Here is a 20,031-nt window from a genome sequence, read left to right on the forward strand (position 1 = left end):
GCAGCTCAATAGGCTAATCCTCTGCCTGTGGCACCAGCACCCCAGGTTCTAGTCCCAGTCGGGGCACTGGATTCTATCCCTGTTGCCCCTCTTCCAGGCCAGCTCTCTGCTGTGGCCCGGGAGTGCAGTGGAGGATGGCCCAAGTGCTTGGGCCCTGCACCCCATGGGAGACCAGGAGAAGCACCTGGCTCCTGCCATCGGATCAGCACAGTGTGCCAGCTGTAGCATGCTGACCACGGCAGTCATTGGAGGGTGAACCAATGGCAAAGAAAGACCTTTCTCTCTGTCTCTCTCACTGTCCACTCTGCCTATCAAAAAAAAAAAAAAAAAAAAAGAATGTGCATTCTGCAGCTGTGGAATAAAATGTTCTGTAGATATCAATTAGCTCCAATTGATCTATATTGTAGATTAGCTCCGTTGTTTCTTTGTTGATTTTTTTGCCTAGTTAATCTGTCCATTGCTGAAAGTGGAGTGTTGGGGTCCCACATTATTGTATTGGAGCATATGTCTTTGGATCAATTAACTTTTGCTTTACTTTTTTTTTTTTTTTTTGACAGGCAGAGTGGACAGTGAGAGAGAGAGACAGAGAGAAAGCTCTTCCTTTGCCATTGGTTCACCCTCAATGGCCACCATGGCCGGCATGCTGCAGCCAGCACACCACGCTGATCCGATGGCAGGAGCCAGGTACTTATCCTTGTCTCCCATGGGGCGCAGGGCCCAAGCACTTGGGCCATCCTCCACTGCACTCCTGGGCCACAGCAGAGAGCTGGCCTGGAAGAAGGGCAACCGGGACAGAATCCAGCACCCTAACTGGGACTAGAACCTGGTGTGCTGGCGCCGCAGGTGGAGGATTAGCCTAGTGAGCCATGGTGACAGCCTGCTTTACTTTTTAACGATTTATTTATTTGAAAGAGTTACACAGAGAGAGAAGGAGAGGCAGAGAGAGAGAGAGGTCTTCAATCCACTGGTTCACTCCTCCAAGTGACTACAATGGCCGGAGCTGTGCTGATCCGAAACCAGGAGCTTCTTCCAGGTCTCCCATGTGAGTGCAGGGGCCCAAGGACTTGGGCCATCCTCTACTGCTTTCCCAGGCCATGGCAGAGAGCTGGATCAGAAGTGGAGGAGCAGGGACTCAAACTGGTGCCCATATGGGACCCCAGCACTGCAGGCAGAGGCTTTACCTGCTATGCCACAGTGCCAGCCCCAAAATTTGTTTTAAATAACTGAGTGTTCTAGCAGCCATTGAATGCATATACATTTACCATAGTCACATCTTCCTGTTGAGTTGACCCTTTGATACATTATATGCTTGACATGCCACCTTCACATCCCAGGTCTTGTTTTGACATCATCATTCATCTTTTTATTTGAAAATAATATTGTTTTTGATGTCAAATATGATATCATCTTGGATAGTTATAAATCCAGGATTATTTTGCTTTCTTACACCTGATGATGGCTTTTCATTGCATCATTTTTGGTATGCTTAGCAAATGTCTCTTTTGGAATCCAATAAGTTTATGAGACCTAGTCTTTGTCTAATAACTTGTGAATAATTCAGGCAACTGTGATACAAATATCAATTATTCAAGTGAAAAAAGCCAATCCCTTTTTTTAACCTCTATTAATGTATGCAAGAACTCTTTAGAAAAAGTACAAAAGCACAAGTCACTGCTGGTTAACAAATAGCCACAGTAGCAACACATTACAGTCTGTCAAGCAACAGTGCTGTTAAGAACACATTGCTTCATAGTTTACATTGTCACAGTGTGTTATTTATAAAACAGCTACTTTTGAACATTTTAAATCAGTGCTTTTCTCAAAATAAAATGACAATGTAGTTCTGAAAAATGTTTTCATGAATGTATTTCTTTCTTTCTTTTTTTCTTTCTTTCCTTTTTTTTTTTTTTTGGACAGGCATAGTTAGACAGTGAGAGAGAGAGAGAGAAAGGTCTTCCTTCCATTGGTTCACCCCCTAAATGGCCGCTATGGCCAGCGCACTGCACCAATCCAAAGCCAGGAGCCAGGTTCTTCCTCCTGGTCTCTCATGTGGGTGCAAATCCCAAGCACTTGGGCCATCCTCCACTGCCCTCTCGGGCCACAGGAGAGAGCTGGACTGGAAGAAGAGAAACCAGGACTAGAACCTGGAGTGCCAGTGCCACAGGAGGACGATTAGCTTAGTGAGCCATGGCGCCAGCCCTATGATTGCATTTCTTATGTGTCAGTTATGTCTGGAATCTTTTCTTCAGTTGAACATTTAGTAAAACACTTTAGAAGCAAACTGTATGCCATTGACACAATGAATTTGAAACTGCTTGCACTCTAATCATTCACTCACTACTTTTCTCAAAATAATAGAACTCTACAAACATAATATTTATTTCAAGGTAACTATAAATAGTATGTTTCTTTCTCCATTTAAGCTTTCAAAGTGTCTTACATATGGGATGATGTAACATAATCGATCATTAAAGGTTTGACAAAAATACAGAATTAACTTCAGGTACCCAGAGAACTTTCCTTCTCTATCACAGTCTGAGAATTAACTGCATCCTCTGAGCTGATTGTGAGACTGAAGAATATTATTGGCTTATTGGTAGATTTTCTAGTGATGAGGGACTCAGGTCTGTTGTCATAAAAATGGGTTAAGTCCTGCTGAGATGTGTTTCTACATCCTGAAGGAGGTCTAGGTTAGGAAAAGTAATGTCTGCAGATACACATTTTTGAGTCTGGGTGTCCTCCTATGTATCTGGAGTTAATGATGTGGGTATCTGGTCTCCTGACATGAGGAAGCTCTGATTCATTGAGGAGGCCCTTTCTGGAAAAATCCCTAAATGTTTGCATCTCCACAAATTCCATTTTATGTGGACAATTTTCATGTGTCCACACTGATTTCTTTTCTTTTTTATTTGACAGGTAGAGTTATAGACAGTGAGAGTGCTAGAGAGAAAGGTCTTCCTTCCATTGGTTCACCCCCCAAATGGCTGCTACAGCCAGAACTGTGCCAATCCAAAGCCAGGAGCCAGGTGCTTCCTCCCGGTATCCCATGTGATTTTCAGAGATCTCTGGAGCAGAATGAAGCATTTAACCAAATATTGCATCTTGTATTTGAAGTATAAAGATCAGATTCATGCACTTACCCTATCTGGAACCAGGTGACTGGGCCACATTCTATTCACATTCCCCCAAACATCAAGAAGGAGCATATCTGCAAAAGGCACTTGGTGGCTCTTATCATCCATCTCATTCTTGAGATAGCAGCAATACCAGGATATTTGATCTACATTCCTATTTTGTCCCATGCTGATCAGGACAGGAAGCCTCATTAAGTTAAATCTAAATGTCTATATCTCTTTTAACGTTCCTCTCATTTGAGCCCAGACATATGTTTCTTATCCTCCCTTAATGCATTATCCTATGTGTATGGGCCACCTAAAAAGACTTACATTGAGTGATAAATATATCATGTATGATAAATTTGAAATAAATATATTGTTTAAATATTTGTTAGAATATTTGGAATTTAATGGTTAAGGAGGGTTCAACACAGGAGAACTCCTATAGTACTAGGGCCAGAAAGAACAATTTTCAAGGCTGGCATTGTGGCATAGTGGGCCAAGCTTCCACCAGTGGCACTGGTATTCCATGTGGGTACCAGTTCTAGTCCCACCTGATCCTCTTCCAATCTATCTCTTTTCTATGGCCTGGAAAAACAGTGGAGGATCACCCAAGTTCTTGGGCCCCTGCACCCACCTGGGAGAACTGGAAGAAGCTCCTTGTTCTTGGATTCATATCAGCCCAGATCTAAGCATTGTGGTCATTTGGGGAGTGAACCAGTGGATGGAAGACCTTTCTCCCACTCTCTGTCTGTAACTCTACCTCTTAAATAAATAAATAAAATCTTTTAAAAAAGGAAAGAATAATTTTGTGGGAAATGGGCATCTTCCTGAATTTGAGGCCAAATATTGCCTCCAAGGAAACCATCCACATCCTCAGATACACTTGATATTAGCAGAGCTTAAAATGCAAACACATGTCTCAACCCTCACTCATTTATGTGGATCCAGACCAACACAAGTATTGGACTCAGTCTGCTCCTCATGTCCCAGGACTCTTGTGATCACAGGAAAAGCATAGGATACATGTATTAGCCTCCCTTTAAGATGCACAGAAGTTTCTGGAACAGAATTGGGGATTTTGCAAAAGATTGCATCTCTTCTAGTTCACAATGTTTGAGAATAAAACAAGTTCCCTACACATTGGTCTTCTCTGCAGCCACAAGATTTGGCTATATTTGTTGCATATTTCTAATGAAAAGCCTTGGAAGCCACATTCTCCTGAAAAAGCAGAGACCAGTTGACTCCTAAAAAAACCATCCTGTTCTTGAGATAGCAACAATTTCATGAGCTTTGATCTACTTTTCTTTTCTTTCCCCAGCTGATTGGAAGAGGAACTCAATGTAGGATAAAGCCTAAACATTTGCACCTCTACAACACTCATCTCACTTGGACAGCTTGGAAGCAGCCCACTTTTTCATATTCTGCCTTCAGGAACCTTCCATAATAGAAAATTCTAAAATCACTTTGTGTCAGAATAAATTATTTTCTGAATGTGTTGCCAAATGTGGCCCGTGGAATCTGCCCACATCTTGGAATTGCTTCACATTTCACATTCCATGGGTCCAGGGATCCTAAGCCCTCACCAATTCACGTGGATGTTATATGTGCTTGGTTCAATTTATTCTACACCTCTTGGGACTCCTGATTTCACTGATGAGATCCAAGAACATATATATTATAATCTATTCGGGATTTCATAGATACTTCTGGAACAGAAAGAGGTATTTCACCAAGGATTTCTCTTCTTCTCAAATGAGAGTTGTTAGAACCAGATCCAGGACCTCGAAACTGATCATTTCCACAGCAAGGTGCTTTTTCTATGCACATTCCCCAAGAAGCAGCTTAGAATGCACACTATCCCCTAAGAGGAGAGTCATGGTTGTCTTCTTTTATAAAGATTAATTTATTTGAAAGGCAGAGTGACATAGGAACAGAGACAGACAGAGCTTCCATCTGCTGGTTCACTTCCCAAATGGCTGCAATATCCTGGGCTGGTCCAGACTAAAATCAGAAGTCAGGCACTCCATTATGGTATTTGAGTTTTGGGGGGCCCAAAAACCTCACCCATTTGTGCAGATGCTCCTCAGTGCTCTACTCTTCACCACCTGAGTTCACTGCATTCCCTAGGAAAAACTCAAAATGCAAATATTAGCCTCTCCTTGTAGTAAAATGATTGCATCTCATGTCTTGTGTGAGGTGTGAGGACCAGGCCATGTCCTAGGGGTTTTTCATCCCTGTAGCCAAGTGCCTTGGGTATGTTCAGTTTGCATTCCCCTAAAAAGTAGTTCAGAAAGTATGTTTCTCCCCAAAATAAAGTCATAACTGATGTTGATTTATAAAGATTTACTTATTTATTTATTTTGTTTGTTTCTTTTTTTTTTATTTGAAAGACAAACTGGCTGCAGCAGTCAGAGCTGGGCCAGGATAAAGCCAGGATCCAAGAACTCCATCTGGATATCCCATGCAGCTGACAGAAACTCAAATACTTGAGTCATTATCCACTGCTTACTAGGCATGTTAGCAAAGTGTTAGATTGAATGCGGAGTAAGCAGGACTCAAACCAGCACTCATATATGGTTACAGGCACCCCGAGTGTCAGCTTAACCCATTGTACAATACTCACCCCTTATGTGACTCTAAACATCATCCTTTAGGGATAGGGGCATATAGGGAGGGGTAGACATGCTTCCGGAAGATGGTGAACTTTCCTCTTCTTTTCCCTCATTTCACATGCCTTCCCATTTTATATTCTCTCCAATATATTCTCTCTGTAGTCCCCTATCTGTGTCTTACTACCAGGGAGCTCTGTTGTTGTTTTCTCCAGCTTTGCTTTATTCTCTCACTTGCCTAATAAAGTACTCTCATTTTGCAACTCAGACTCTTTCCTTACTTCTATACTGAAAGAAGTGCTCTCCCACCATTACATTTCTAGCACTGAAACCCAGAAAGCTTGCTTCCTGAAGCCCAGAAACTGCAACTTGAAACCTGAGAGGTCTTCTCCTCTGGATTCAGACTCTGCTTCAGAGTCAGTCTACCTCAGCTACAAAGGGCTCCAGGAGTAGAGAGGGAGGACCATTGGTCATCAGCCTTCTCTTAATCTTCCAGGACTGGAATGCCTTCCTGCCAAAGTTAGACTGGTAGAACTCCTATTAGTAAGAAGGGGCTGCTTGAGTCAGGTGGATCAGACCCCTGCAGGTTCCCAGAATATATGAGTCATGGCTCTGAGTGGCTGTACATGGTTAAGGTGTGATTAATCCCTGATGACAGATTCAGAGCTGCAGGAGGAAGCAAGGATACAGAATCACACTACCTTTCTCTTTTCAGATTATCCCCAATCCTGTAACATCTTGACTCATGTTCTGCCTTCAGCTAGTTTCTTTTTACATGCTGGAAGCATGGAGCCATGATGCAGGAGCTTCATTCAGGTCTCTCACATGGGTGCAGGGAGCCAAGGACTTGGGCCATATTCCACTGCTTTTCTGGGTGCTTTAGCAGGGAGCTGGATCAGAAGTGGAGCAGCCAGTCCTTGAATCAGTGTGCACGTGGGATGCCAGCACTGTAGGCCGTGGCTTTAACTTTGCTGTCTCACAGTGCAGGCCCCACAGTTAACTTTTGACACCATCAATCCCTTTCTAAAATGAATGATAATCTCATATTTTTTTATCTACCTTCCTGTCTTGCCCAGAGCTTATTATGTGAACTTTTGGTATATTTTTTAAGATTTCTTTATTTATTTGAAAGGCAGAGTTACAGAGGAGAGAGTGAGGGAGGGTGGAGGGGTGGAGAGAGACAGAGAGAGAGATCTTCCATCTGCTGGTTCACACCCCAGATCTAGCTCTCTACTAATGCACTTGGGAAATCCACAGCTACAGCTATGCCTATCCAAAGCCAGGACCCAGGAACTTCTGGGTCTCCCATGCAGGTGCAGGGGCCCAAGGACTTGAGCCATCTTCTACTGCTTTCCCAGGCCATAGCAGAGAGCTAGATCAGAAGTGGTGTAGCTAGGACCCAAACTGCCCAGAGCCTCATACTAACTTTATCTTTGATAGAGTTTACCACAGACACAGCATTCTCAACCTTCATGCATTCATTGGATCCTAATAGATGCTGGGTTCAGTCTGTTCCTCTCCCCGCCAGAAACCTCACTTCAACTTGGGAAAGCTAGGAATGAATGCATTAACCCCTCCTTATGCTTTTGTAGAAGACTCTGAAGAAGAATAAAGGAGTTCACCAAAGATTGCTTCTCTTTGATGTAGGATCTGAGAATAAGAAATAGGATCTAGATTTTGCTCATCTCAGCTGCTTTCTCCATAATTAATTAATCTTTCCAAAACAACTCACAATGTGCATTTCTCCCCCCAAAACAAACCCTAATTTGACTCATTTTCAAACCCATTCTGGAAACAGAGACATCACCATTCATCAGAACACTGCTTCAGATGAATAATGGTTCCAACCTACTTTTTTCCCCCAGAACTCTGGGGCTCATTGAGGAAAGCTCAGCTACATGTGTATCTTCTCCTTAAGGTTTTTGCAGAGGTTTTTGGAGCAGAGGGATGGATTTCATCAATGTTGTATCACACGTTGTGTCCAAGGTTTGACAACAAGGCACTGGCCCTAAGCATTGGTCATTTGTGCAGTCAGGTGTTCTGGCCATATTCAATTTGTGTTGCCCAAAAAATTGGCTCATGAAAGAAAAATTTATTGGGGCCAGCATGTTAAGCCACAGCTTGAGATGCTGGCATCCCCTAAAGCACCAGTTTCAGTCCTAGCTGCTCCACTTCTGATACAGCTTCCTGCTAATGCACCCAAGAAAGCAGCAGAGGATGGCCAAAGTCCCTGGGCCCTTGCCACTCATATAGCAAACTTGGGTAGAGCTGTGGTATCTTGACATTTGTCTGGTCCAACCCCAGGCATTTGGAGAGTGAGCCAGTGGATGGAAGATCTCTTTCTCTGTCTCTCTCTTATGCAACCTAACCTTTCAAGTAAACACATAAACTTTTTAAAAACACTTTTCTTACAGGGATTGCATTGTGGCTCTAGTAGGTTATGCCACCACCTGCAATGCCAGTATCATATATTGGCCCTGCTTGAGTTCCAGCTGCTCCATAATGATCTAGCTCCCTACTAATGCACTTGGGAAATCAGCAGAAGATGGTCCAAGTGTTTGGGTCCCTGCCATTCACATGGGAACCTGGATGAAGATCCAGAATCCTGGTTTTTGCCTAGCCTGGTCCCAGCCATTGTGGTCATAGAAGATTGAAGCAGATTGAAGATCCCTCTCCCTCTCCATCTTTCTAATTCTGGCTTTTAAATTTATAAACAGGCCTTTTATTTTAGGGGGTATTTTAATTTTAATTAGTTTTTAACAGATTTGTTGTAGTTCATAAATATGATTCTAAAAATATAATTATTCCCTTCCTCCTCTGTCCCACTCTCTCCCTTTAATCCTTCCTGCTTCTCCCTCTCCTCCTTTCCTTTTTTAACTTTTGAGATAGCATCTTTGAAAGTTACATTACACTGGGGCCAGTGCTGTGGCTTAGCAGGTAAAGCTGCTGCCTGCAGTGCCAGCATCCCATATGGATGTCAGTTCAAGACCTGGATGCTCCACTTCTGATCTAGCTCTCTGTTGTGGCTTGGGATAACAGTGGAGGATGGCCCAAGTCCTTGGGCCGCTGCACCCATGTGGGAGACCTGGAGGAAACTCCTGGCTCCTGGCTTTGGATCAGCACAGCTCTGGCCTTTGTGGCCACCAGCAGATGGAAGACCTCTCTCTCTCTCTCTCTCTCTCTCTGCCTCTCCTCTGTAAAATAAATAAATAAATAAAGTAAAATAAATAGATCTTTATAAAAATAAGTTCTAAAAAAAGAAAGTTACATTACACTAAAAATCCTAATGCTTCACCAAAAAAGAAGTTTAACAAGTAAAAGCAAAAAGACTAGTTTAGTGGGGATGTAGATAATTGATCATTTCACCCATGCACAATAAATTTTAAAATAATTAGATTATTAAAACTCTAGTGGTATAGCATTTAACCACTGGTTTGACAAAGGTATAGAACAAACTTTTACAAAACTATATTTGTAGCAATACTGATACACACAGGTATTTTCTCTTTCTTTTTATGTTTTTGTTTTTTTACATTTTAGCTCCCACATATAAGTGTCTGTCTTTTTGTGTCTGGCTTATTTCAGTCAATATGATGTCCTCCATTTGCATCCATTTTGCTGCAAATGGTAGAATGCCATTCCTTCTTATGGCTGAGTAATATTCTATTGTGTATATGTACTCCATTTTCTTTACTGGTTCTTCTGATGATGGACATTCTTTCTGGTTCAAAATGTGGGCTATTGTGAACAGTGCTGCTATAAACATGGTGGTGCAAGTATCTGTTTGATACATTGTGTTCACGTCTTTTGGTATGTACCTAGTAGTGGGATTGCTGGCTCATATGACAGATTTATTTCTAGTTTTTTAAAAGAAATTTCCATAGTGTTTCAAACAGGGGCCGCAGTAATTTACATTTCCACTAACAGTGAATAAGTGTTCCCCTTTCTCCACATCCTAATCAGCATTTATTATTCTTATTTACTCTTATTTGGATTTTAGCCATTCTGAAAGAGGTCAGGTGATCTCATTGTGGTTTTGACTTGCATTTCCCTGATGTAAATTAAAGGATTAAAGGATGCTTTCTTGGTTCTATGGTGAAAATTCCAAATTTATCAGAGCTAGTTCAATAGGATGAGAGGTTGAGAACATAGTAGACTGAGGACCACATGGAGGTATGGAAGGAAAAACAACCAGCCAGGCCAGCTCTTTTACCAAGATTTGGGAACAAAGTGAAGGAGTGGCAATGTATTTAACAGTTTCAAGCATGATAGACATCAAGCATAAAAATGGCCTACCCTCTGGATTGATATGTATTAAGGAGATAACTCCTTTGCAAATATACTGAAAACACTAACCACTTATTCTAAAAGAGACAAATGGTGAAAAAAAATTAAAAGAACCGTATGCCTATAGATAGATCAGCTGCCACCATGTGTCAGCCTGGTGTGCAAGTCTCCTTCTATCCTCACCATTCAGTAGTGTATGTGTTTTCACTTAAAATATAAAAATGAGAAAAAGAACAGTCCAGGAGTGTCTCATAAGAGAGTGAGCTTTGTTGACATTGAGATCAGCTTTTTAATGCATGAGGATTTGGCCTCAATTTTGAAGGTTAATGTTTAATGAGCAAATATTGTGCCAAAAGCAAAGTACAAACACCTAATAAATGCTGAGAAATGATGCCACCATCAGTAAACATTAATACACTACTAACAGAATTACTATTACACCACTAACAGAATAATATTAATACACTACTAACAGAACAATACAGAAGAGCAGAGAGCTACCTCTTAAGACTTTTGATGGAAATCCACAAATGGATCAAATGCAAATTTATTGTAAAGTAGAAGAGTCATTTCCAAGCCAGTAAGATTAAATGAACTGTCATGGGACTCAAGGACCTGCTTTGAAAGCAAAGCATGAGATCCTCACAAGGGAAAGGATCTCAGAGGATAGTTGTGACATCGTCCTCCCAATGCATTCCAAGGGAGAAATTGACTTGGCTTAATGGACTTTTCTGTGAGTTGCATGGCTGCTGAGCATGGAGGAGGCAGTGCTGAAGCACCAAATGTATTAATCCTCTAACTCAGTGTTTTTGAAATTACAGACACATCAATTCTGAGGAGCTTAATGAATTTAAAAAGGGTATTTTAAAAATTCTTACCAGATACCTATCACACAAAATCTATTCATGGATTTCAACTTTTTGCATCAAAATAAGCTTATCCTTTTATATAATTTTTTGTGAACATTTTGAGTACCCGGTGTGTTTCAAATAAAATAAAATATGATATAAAGTGGTGTGTAAGAGAAGTATCACCCATTATTTTCAAAATAGTCTTTAAGGCTTTTTAAGAAAGATGTATTTATTTATTTATTTATTTAAAAGGTAGAGATACAGAAAGAGAGAGGTGGAGACACACAGAGATCAATCTTTCATCTGCTGGCTCACTCCCCAAATGTCTGCAATAGCTGGAGCTGGTTTGTTCTAAAGCCAGAAACAAGGTATTCCACATGAGTGCAGGAACACAAGTATTTAGACCATCTTGTGCTGCTTTCCTAGGTGCATTAGCAGAGAACTGCATCAGAAGTGGAGCATCCAGGACTCAAAGCAGTGCCTGTATGGGATTCTGCCATTGCAGTCAGCACTTTTACCTAGTACACCACAACACTGGCCTCTCAAGGATTTATGTTAAGCACAATGAGTGATTTTTAAAATGCTTTGTATGTTTATTTTCATCTATTTGAAATATAGAGTGATGGGGAGGGGAGGGAGGGAGGGAGGGAGGGAGGGAGGGAGAGAAATTCTATCCACTGGCTCATTCCCCAAATGCCTACAACATTGTGACTGATCTAGGCCTAAACCAGGAACATGAAACTTTATCTGGGTCTCATGTATGGTGGCAGCTATTATTCCAGGATGCATTAGCAAAAAGCTGGAACAGAAGCAAAGTACACAGGACATGAACAGGCATCCCAATATAGGATGCAGGTGTCCCAAGAAGTGGCGTAAACTGCTGTACCACAATACCCACTCCTGAGTGTTAAACATTGTAAAGACACATTTGGTTTTAGAACTTTTTAAAAGTGTTTTTTATTTGAAAAGAAATAGAAAGAGCATGAGAGCAAGAACGAGAGTGAGCAACACACACACACACACACACAGAGAGAGAGAGAGAGAGAGAGAGAGAGATCTCTTTCAATAGTTCACTTCTCAAATGGCCACACAGGTGGGGCTGAGCCAAGCTGAAGCCAGGAACCAGGAACTCCATCTGGGTCCACCATATGGGTAATATGGGCCCAATACTTGGGTGATTGTATGCTGTTTTCCCAGCAAACAAGTCTACCTCCATAAGATTGTTAAATAGGAGTTAGGATCACTCTGAGTAATTGCTGATAATGAGTCAAGGAGAGTGTTGCCTCAGGTGCCTGAGAATGGACAATAAGGCCCATTCATAAGCCCAACAATAAGTCCTGTCTCCACTCTTACAAAGAGCTTTCTATTTTCTTCCATCATTTCCACCCAAACTCTCTCAATGCCTCCATCTGGAAAAGGAATTTTTTCCTCACTCTTCCATGGTGCAGTAACATGTGGTCTTGATGAAACATGGTGCAGGCTGGAAAAAAAGCCCTCAAGGGTTCTTCATTCCTCCATTACTTTCTCTTCCTTCTAGCTGTAGGGCTCTTGGACTCTGTTCCACCTGCTTCCTTCCCACATTCTCCTTCTTATGTAATTCTCAGGCAGGTGCATTGAGGTAAAACTGAAGTTCAACTGAGGGCAGACATAGCAAAGGTGTTACCAATGTGCTAAGAGAGAAATGGTAATAAAATAGTGGTTAGGATTGCCTTTTCTCCCTTTACAAGTTTAGAGAAGGCACATTTCTAGAGAGCTTTATTTATGCCTAAGATAAGTGCTTTGGCCTCCACTTTGTGTAAACAAATTGTGCGTGCTTCATCTATCCTGTGAATGATCAGGTTCTCTAATTTACCAAACTCCAGCTGGGTTCCTTAATGCTTGTTCTGCACTAGATTTCAGCCCTGGTCTGGAGGACTTGCTTCCTCAGCACCTCTCTGTGTATATTGCATACAGATTTTAGCATTAGATTTGAGAATGACTAGCATCACATGTAGTTAGCACCTCTATTTTTTTTTGAATGATTGTGTTTATTTATTTGATGGGTAGAGTTACAGAGAGAGAGAGAGACAGAAAGGTCTTCCATCTGCTGGTTCACTCCCCAAATGGCCACAATGACTGGAGCTGGGCAGATCTGAATCAAGGATCCAGAAGCTTCTTCCAGGTCTCCCACAGGGGTGCAGGGGCCCAAGCACTGGGGTCATCTTCTACTGCTTTCCCAGAACATACCAGAAAGCTGGCTGTGAAGAGGAGCAGCTGGACATGAACTGGTGCCCATATGGGATGCCAGTGCTATAGGCAGAGGCTTAGCCTACTCTGCACAGCACGGGCCCCATAGTTAGCATCTCTTTTTATTTGAAATGGGGGTCCTCTCTCTAGGGTGTAACTTTAGCAGAGTCTTTTGTGACAATTACTATCAGGTGACCACACATAAAAACCATTCCTTTACAACCTCTCAGCTTTATCGAATTTGGTTTAGCATTGACACCAGTGACTGTATCTTCATTATTCTTCTTTCTGTGTGATCAAGATATATTTATGAAAACATAGCTGGTCAATCATGTTTTATCTGTCCCTCACTGCCATGTTGGATTTGACCAGGCTTTTGATCTAGTCACACAATGGAAGAGAAGTATTTGATAACCAGGAATCAGTGTCAAAATAACTTTTTGCCATATTTAAGGAAAAAGAGGTTTTAAAAGTGGTCTAGGGGCCAGCACCGTGGCTTACTTGGCTAATCCTCCACTTGCAGTGCCAGCATCCCATGTGGGCACCAGGTTCTAGTCCCAGTTGCTCCTCTTCCAGTCCAGCTCTGTCCTGTGGCCCAGAAGGGCAGTGGAGGATGGCCCAAGTGCTTGGGCCCCTGTGCCCACATGGGAGACCAGGAAGAAGCACCTGGCTCCTGGCTTCAGATTGGCGCAGCACCAGCCATAGCGGCCATTTGGGGAGTGAACCAATGGAGGGAAGACCTTTCTCTCTGTCTCTCTCTCTCTCACTGTCTATAACTCTACCTGTCAAATTAAAAAAAAGTGGTCTGAGGACTTCCCAAATAACCAGCTGGTCAGTCTGAGGTTGCCTTTTTGGAATCTATTTCCTTTCCCCAAACAGGTTCACCACATCTTTGCAGGGAGAGAAAACACTGTTTACCTGGAGTGAAAAGTGACTTGAGTGGGTGCTGAGACTACCTGTTTTCCCCAGGAGGTGGAAGCTCTACAAGAAGAGGCTGCAACACTTTTCATGATGGCATTCACCACTCTAACAGCTAAGCCAGTAGTGGAGGGCACATCACCAAGGGTAGGAGCAGCCCTGCTATGGTCACCAAAATTTGTTAGTTGAAGATCAGTCATTGTCCCTGGTGTTAGTCAAAATGATAAGGCCAGACTATGGAATAAAGGAAAGAGAACATTTAATCTGTTGACAGATGAGAGTATAACAGATATCAGTCTCAAAGACTACTGCTCTTTGAGATAAGGATGTTTGGGGGAATTATAAAGGAGCTACAAGGAAAAGGTACTGACATGGCAAAATCATGAAACTGCACCAAATCTCTGGTGTAGGTACCATGGCTTATCATCAGATCAATGAAAATGTATTTCTTCTGTGGCTCTTGAGGGCCACAGGTGGTGAGTTGAAGGCATCCCATAGACAAGTCATGGAGAAGTCAAGGTCAATCTTGGCTTGTGGAATTCCTGGGATGAGAAAGTCACTACTCCCATGTTGAAGAATGATTAAACAAGAGCACTCTGTTAAAATTAACTATGTTATGACTGTTGCAGAAAGCCTGATAAGTTGCTTGCATATGTTGTTAACTTCTGTGTTGCCTTGAGCTGCAGCTGGTTATGTATAAATATCTCTGAGACGCTGAAATAAATGAACCTTGATCAGTTCATTTGTCTTGGCTCCATTCTCTGTGCCCTTGTCCCTCTTTTCGTTCTCATACCCCCCTTCAGGTTCCATTTGACTGGTGTGGCTGGACTGCACAGTGAGTTAGATCTAACCTGACCAGGTTTCCCTGCTCTGGAAAAGAAGTTGAGATTGGCAGCAAGGAAATTTGTGACTAAGCACAGTGGTAAGTAGAAGCAAGGAGTCCAACTCTGAATTATTAGCTTCTCAGCTTTAAATTTAAGTACTAAAAATTGTTGGCTTATCTTGTTTTATACCTGTTACACTGTCACCCATTGAACTGAGCAAATTGAAACTTGTAGAAGCTCATAGCCTTCATGGGAACACAGGAGTCTCATTTCTATACAGACCCAATGGTTAACATAAGTTGGTTTTACATGGACCCACACCCTTCATACTTTTTAATTTTGCACATTCCTGACTCTACTAAGACACTGGTTCATCTTTTAGTTCTCATTGTCTTTCTAAAATCCCAAATCATTTATGTAAACACTTCTCACATCTTCATATTTTCTAGTACAGTGCTATTTTACTAATTAAAAATCTGTCCTCATCAAGTAGATAACATCTGGGTTATTTATCTTTCACTGGAGCTTCTTTTGAATCTAATAAGAGGCTTGGCCATGAGAGTATTTCAGGCATGGAAAGCCAAGACACTCTGGCAAAAAGATCTCTGTGAGTGAGATCCCAGTGGAAAGAACAGGTCTTCAAAGAGGGAGGTGCCTTTCTCTGAAGGGAGGAGAGAACCTCCACTTTGACTATGACCGTGTCTAAACAAGATAAGAGTCGGAGAACTCAAGGGGCTTCCATAGCCTTGGAAACTCATAACTGGTGCATAGGGAGATTACTGATGCCATAAACAGGAGTGTCAATTGGTAAAGTCAACAACAGGAGTCACTGTGCACTTACTCCTCATGTAGGATCTCTGTCCTTAACGTGCTGTACACTGAGGCTTAATGCTATAACGAGTACTCAAACAGTATATTTCACTTTGTGTTTCTATGGGGGTGCAAACGACTGAAATCTTTACTTAATGTAAACTAAACCGATCTTCTGTAAAAAAAAAAAAAAAGAAAGAAAGAAATTATCAATTTCCAACTTGACTCTCACTGGGATTAAACATGACAATAGGTCTGATCTGATTTCATCATCATTTAAAAAAAATCATCTATTATTTTTCACTTTATGTTTCTGTGTGGGAGCAAACTGTTGAAATACTTACTTAAGGTATACTAAGCTGATCTTCTGTATATTAAGATAATCAAAAATGAATCTTGATGTGAATGGAAGGGGAGAGGGAGTGGGAAAGGGGAGGGTTGTGGGTGGGAGGGACGGTATGGGGGGGGAAGCCATTGTAACACATGAGTCATACTTTGGAAATTTATATTCATTAAATAAAAGATTAAAAAAAAATAATAAGAGGCTTGGGACAGAGTGATAGATGGCTTTGGAATTACCAACATCTCCTATCATAGAGTGGATCCATGAAAGGTATTGAAACCATGGTTCTCAACATCTTATCTGCTCTCACATTTCCAGCTTCCAATGCACTGGTCAATTAATTACTTCTAAACAAAGCATGAAAATATCAGTATTTATTAAATAATGTACTCTGGGTGGAGCATTCATAAGATATTCATGCATTCTCTTCTGTGTAGCCATTGAGAAAAGGATATTATTTTTGAAATGTTGAATAACATAGTTGAATCTGGTTAGTCTTATTGTCCCAGCTCTCTGGACCACACAGAAAGGAATGGGAGATGTGCTGAGTTGAAATGAAAGAAATAGTGGCTCACAGAGATGCAGCCACAGAAACTTACTGACTTGCATCCTAGAAAGAAGAGATCATGAGATAAAGAGCAATCCCAAAGTATGCTAATAAATACAGTGTGCCTCTTGTAGTGTGTGGCAGAGAGACAAGTATGATTAGCTGGAAATGATGATGATAATCAAGGGCTCTGCAGCACTACCAAATGCTTCAAGAGCCCAGTGGAAAAAGCGGCCAAGCTCTTTCAACTGGGCTTGAAAATATTTCTCACCATCTATACTTAGCTCTCTCCACTGATCTCTGTCTGGGTTCATTTGTGTCTAGTCACTTGGTATTCAAGATTGTGGATTTACTGCATTCTGCTGTTCCCTCTGCATCTCTCATCATCTCAAGGAGGGTTCACCCATCGCTCAGGATGCAATCTTTAAAGTCACGATTCCTGGAGCATCTTACAGAATGGCAGTGTGAAGAGCTCAAGATATCTATACCTGAAAACTAATAGAAAATAACTCCAAATTATTTAAAAACCCACCACTTAAAGTCATTAGAAATAGAACCAATGCCATATAATTAGTGAAGTTTCACTAGTACTTGGAATTCAATGCAATTCAAATACAGTAAATACAAAAAGATCTACGGACAACTCAAAGCAAAGATGCCAAAAGTTAGTGACAAGGAACTACTGAAAGCAAAGAGAGAAATAAATGAACCTCTTTTATTTTCCAAAGGATCCTTTCAAGCAAGACACCAGTATAATTAGTAGTTGACTCTTCAGCAGAAATAATACTGATCAATGGGGCTGGCACTAAGGTGTAGTAGGCTAAGCCTCCACCTGCAGTGCTGGCATCACATATAGACTCTGATTCGTGTCCTGCCTTCTCCTCTTGTGATCCAGCTCTCTGCTATGGCCTGGGAAAGCAGTAAAGGATGCCCCAAGAGCTTGGGTCCATGCACCCTTGTGGGAGATCCAGAGAAAGCTCCTGGCTCCTGGTTCCTGGCTCCTTGGTTTGGATCAGCACAGCTCTGGCTGTTGCAGCCATTTGGTGAGTAAACCAGTGGGTGGAAACCCTCTCTCTTTGTCTCCTCCTCTATCTGTAACTCTACTTCTCAAATAAATAAAATATTTAAAAAATAAAAAATTGGATAAGATTCCTGCCTTCAGTTTAAAAAAAAAAAAAGAAAGAATACTGGTGAGAAAGAACTGGGATAACTTAATGTCAAAAAAAGAAAAATCAATGAAGAATCACATATACAACACAGCTGACTTCCAAAATCAGAAGTGTACCTAACTTAACAAAACTGATGGAATTTATTGCTGGCAGACATTCTTTATAATCAATGCAAAAGTGTCTTCTTTTAATTTTTAATTAAAATTCATACAAAAAAGCACATGGTAGCAGTAAAGTATACAAAGCATAAAAGGCAGTAAAGCTGCATACTTATCTACTTTCTTCTCTTAGAAATTGAAATGAATATTCTTTAACTTATAATGAAAATAGGAAAGTCACACAGCCAACATACTTAATTATTAAATCCTATATGTTTATGTAGATAATATAAAATAAAGCATCCACTCTTATCACATTTGCTTATCATTTTACAGGAGAATCTAACCAGAATGATCTGGCTGCAGTAATGGTGTCTGGATTGGAGAAGAAGAAGTAGAGTCGTCTTTATTCAAAGATAGTATGATCTTACATTTAGAATGTCATAATATTCATTAAAAGTATTGAAGTTAATAAGTGAGTTTAGGAAAGTAACAGGATATGAAATCAATATACCAGTTTTAATTTTAAAAACCTATTTAATTTCTGTCCATAACAAATGAACAATCCAAGAGTGAACATAAGGAAACAATTTTGGTTAGAACAGAATCAAAAGTAAAATGCTCAGGAGTAACTTTGATGAAAGAAATATGAACTTGTACAATGAAAATGTCAATACATCCTGCTGAAAACAAGTGGGTGTTTTCTAGGGTCTTTACCTTTCTAGGGGTAAAAATGGATTGAGTTACTTATCTTTTTATTATTAGATGTGGTCCCTACACAATCAAATTTACACTGATTCTCCGTTTTCATGGATACAGGACTTCCTATCAACCACCAGATATGTAAGCATCTGCAGATATCACATCAACAGCTGTTTCAGAGGGACCTCTGAGGTCCAGGGCTCTGGGAAGGAGATTAAGAATTTCACAGTCTGAAGCAAGAGGACTATGGGAAGAACAGGGCTCAATTGTCTGGATCTTCAGAATAGAATCACTGAGGGACAATTACAGGACCAGAGAGGACATTGGAGTTTGAACAAGGCAGAGCATACAACATAAAAAAGAGAAAATCAAGGTTAGGTCTGGTGCCAGAGTCAAGCCTGTCATACATTCACCCTAAATTTTGCACTCCTTTTACCCCACCCTCTAATCTACCACTCAAGCCTATATTCAAATCTGATCACTCAAGCCAAGAATTTTCCTGTTTGAGGAGGAAACTCAGTGTGTAGTGGGAGCTCTGAGTAACCATTGTGCCAAACTCCACTGTGCAAAACTCCTTGCCTATATTGTGGCATAACCCAGGGAAAGAAAACTAAAGTTTGGATCCATTATACCCCTCCTCCCAAAAAAACAATAAATTATTTGATAGACAGGTATATAGATGATAGACAAATACATACATAAATAAAACTTAATGTTTTCTGGGCAAATAGTGGTCAGATATTGGAGTTTAATTTGGCACAAAATTATGGAGCACTGACTCTACTTTTATTTTACTAGATACCCTAAAGCAGTGTTTCCCAGTTAGTAACATATTCCCATGAAGACTCACAAATTAGTTTACTGGATGAGAACAAATACTTTAAAGCATTATCATATAAATTTGTTATTTCCTAACAAAATGAAGTATGATGGAGTTTTTTATGCTTTGCAATGAATCTGTAAGAAATGGATGAGAAATTTATTAACTGCTAGATGTATATCAGAACTAAAATACAAATTTACTTATGAATATCATCTATTTTCCCATTACTCCTACAGTGCCTCAGGCTGTGAATTCTGGTAGCATCCCCCAAAGCCCACTGGGCTCCTCTTAATGAATTGATGCTCACTCTGGTGGGAAATGCAGTCTCCCTCAATGACGTCACTGAGCCCGGCCCCTCCCACTTCCGCCATCTTCCTCTGCAGATTCCAGACTTTGTATCTCTACTGGTGCTGATCCACAGGCTCTGCGGTTGGTTTCGGTGTTCTTGAAGGTTAGTAAGAGAGAAAGAGGGGCCCAGTGGGCTTTGGGGGATGCTAGGAAGGGAGTAGGTGCTCCCCGTGTGCTGAATGCAGAAACAGCGGCGGATCTCAGGTAGCGCCACCACCTGTAGGTGTGACCGCTCACCTGCCCTGTTCCAGAGGGAAAATAACATCGGGTCCTCAGGGCCAAGGACGGAGGAGAGAATAACGTTGTGATTTAAAAGATTACTTTGTCAAAGGATTGTGCAGTTCCAGAGACTAGTGT

General features: G+C 41.1%; 1 long non-coding RNA gene across 1 annotated transcript; it reads left to right on the forward strand.

Moving 5' to 3' along the window:
* The first annotated feature begins 14,813 nt into the window (after window positions 1–14,813).
* Window positions 14,814–19,509, forward strand: LOC149120022 (uncharacterized). Its single transcript, XR_016226680.1, has 3 exons — window positions 14,814–14,932; window positions 17,430–17,577; window positions 18,138–19,509. It is a non-coding gene; the product is annotated as an uncharacterized LOC149120022 (long non-coding RNA).
* Window positions 19,510–20,031: the final 522 nt, after the last annotated feature.

This window comes from Oryctolagus cuniculus, chromosome 20 (genome assembly GCF_051225735.1).
Source record: "Oryctolagus cuniculus isolate XC-2025 breed Fujian yellow rabbit chromosome 20, ASM5122573v1, whole genome shotgun sequence".
NCBI classification, from domain to species: Eukaryota; Metazoa; Chordata; class Mammalia; order Lagomorpha; family Leporidae; genus Oryctolagus; species Oryctolagus cuniculus.